Source organism: Galeopterus variegatus, unplaced genomic scaffold (assembly GCF_000696425.1).
Source record: "Galeopterus variegatus unplaced genomic scaffold, G_variegatus-3.0.2 Scaffold500, whole genome shotgun sequence".
NCBI classification, from domain to species: Eukaryota; Metazoa; Chordata; class Mammalia; order Dermoptera; family Cynocephalidae; genus Galeopterus; species Galeopterus variegatus.
In genome coordinates, this window is record NW_007726611.1 from 415,694 (window position 1) to 418,567 (window position 2,874).

The window sequence follows — 2,874 nt, forward strand, 5'->3', positions numbered from 1 at the left end:
GGGAGCGACGCCGCGCTTCCCAAGCGGCGCACTATAGCAGTGCGCCACCGGGCCGGCCCCAGAAATGAAATGACTCTTGCACTACAGTTGTGAGACTACTAGATGGAAAGGTGGGCAGGGCATGACAGTTTCTTTTTTAAGAGTCAGTTGGACATTGTTAAATTTTTGATTTAATGGTGATATTTAAACACAAATTTTACTCATATGTTGGAGTGAAAAATAAACAAATAAATTTAGAAAGAAAGATACAAAAATTACAATAATACTCTGGACTTTCAAAAGGAGAGAACAGAACTGAGGTTACCACAGGTAGGGGAGGGGGAGGGAGGTAAGGGAGGAACTGGGAAAGGGAGATGAAAAACGATTACATGGCATAATGTTGAATATACTAATTATCCTGATTTGAGCATCACATATTGCACACAGATATTGATATTCAACTCTGTACCCTACAGATGGGTACAATCAATGATGTTTCAATTAAAAAAAAGTAAAAATAGGGCCAGCCTGTGGCTCACATGGAAGAGCATGGTGCTGACAACATCAAGTCAAGGGTTAAGATCCCCTTACAGGTCATCTTTTAAAAAATAAAAAATAAAAATAAATAAATAAATAAAAATTTTAAAAGTAAAAATAAAAATAAACACAAATTTAAAACTACACAATAGATTCTTATAAATTATTCAAGTTTACATAAGACAACAAAGTGCAGAAAACTCCATTCACCTGTTCTCGCCGATAATTTATTGCCCATTGTTGTAGGCCAGATAACCAAGGAAAATGAGACAAATTTGTGTGCAGGTGAGTTTTGGGGAAGTGCTCTCAAAAATATCTGTAAGGCAGAGAGAAAAGCAAGATCAGGCACAAAGAGAAGTTAGGCTTCAATGCAATTGCAGCAGAGGCCTCGGCAGCCCCTCGGGGAGTTCGGAAGGTAGGGTGGCCTTTCAGGACTGTTCCAAATTGAGGCAAAGGGGACATGCAACTGTACCCCGTAATAACCAGTCTTGGGATGCAATCTGTCCCTAGGGAGAGGCTTAAACTTGGCAAAGCAGCTACCTGCAGCTGAAGACAGTGTCTGGGAGGCTCTGTGCATGAAGCTGTCAGCGGGCAACATTCCTGGCAACAGGGAGAAATGGTTGGTACTAAAGAGGCCATCTGACTAACACACAACAGTATCCAGTACACCCTACTCTCCTATTTCACTCCCCAGAAACAAAAACATTCAGAGTTCAGTGTGTAACACTCAAGACTGTTTTTTAATTCACATACATATATTAGGGTACTTCGAAAAGTTTATGGATGAGCTGGCTGGTTAGCTCAGTCGGTTAGAGCGCAGCCTTACAACACCAACGTCATGGGTTTGGATCCTGTACTGGCCAGTGCCAAAAAAAAAAAAAAGGTCATGGAAAAATAGAATTAAAAGATAACACAAATTTTTCCGTGAACTTTTTAAAGAATCCTGTATTTTCATACGCAGGCATAATGTATATACATTTTTCTTTTTTTACTTCAAGAAAATCATAAGATATGCATTGTCTTTTGTTTTGTTCACTTGTGTTGAAGATCTTTCCATTTGGGTACAAAAACTCTTGTTTTTGTTTTTTTAAACAATTACATAAAGGGCCGGCCTGTGGCTCACTCGGGAGAGTGCGGTACTGACAACACCAAGGCTACAGGTTCGGATCCTATATAGGGATGGCCGGTTAGCTCACTGGGTGAGCGTGGTGCCGACAACACCAAGCCAAGGGTTAAGATCCCCTTACCGGTCATCTTTAAAAAAAAAAAAAAAAAAACAATTACATAATATTCCATATTGTGGATATTCAATTTTATCAAATGCATTTTGGAAATCTCTTGGAATGATCCTATGGTCATCCTCAAGCTTATCTGATTCTCAAGACTGTCTGAATTGAAAATGCATGACAGTAAAAAACATTTTGAAAAATGATCAATAATGAGAAAGTTGCCTTATCAGAGAGCAAATCATAATAAAAGGCAGTAGTAATTGATACAGTATGGTATCTTTGCAGGAATAAACTAATAGATAAGTGGAAATAAATAGAAAATCCCAAAACAGACTGTGTATATACATAAAAATATATTTAGTTTATAATGAAGATGGCATTTTCAAATCAGTTAATTGGAATGAGTATTCAGTGCATGGTATTGGGCAACTGAATATTTAGGAATAAAATTATGTTATATTCTAGCTTACAATATAATTATGTACTTTATATAAATATATTTATTTGTGTATTTATATATATGTATATTTTACACAAATATTCATTCCAAATAGATTGAAGAGAGTAACATAAAACAACCATAAGAGTATTAGATGAAAATATTATTATAAACTCAGTTTATAATGGGAGATTTTCCTAAGCTTGAAGTGAAACACAGAAGCCATAAAGGAAAAAAGACTGACAGTTTTTATTGGACAAAAATTAAAACCTTCTATGCAACTAAAGACATACACACACAGAAGATTAAAAGACAAGTTATATGTTGTTTATATCTCTTTATAGAAGAGATATAAACATCCAATAAAGGTATGAAAAAGTTACTCATCCTTACTAATAATAAAGAAATGTGAATTGAAACAATATAATACCATTGCGGGTGGCCAGAATTATCAAGAATTTTAAAATCCAGTAATATCCATTACTGGAAAAACTGTGGAAGAATCAGTGCTCCATTTTATTGTTGAGCTGAAAATAAATTGGTAAAGTCTTCTGGAAGGGCAATTTAGCAAGTTCTATCTGGAATTTAAGTACATAAACCTTTGTCCCATAAATTCTACTTCTCTAAATCAATTCTAAAGAAATACACATGGGCAACGGGAAGTATATGCAATAATCTTTTTTTTTTTTT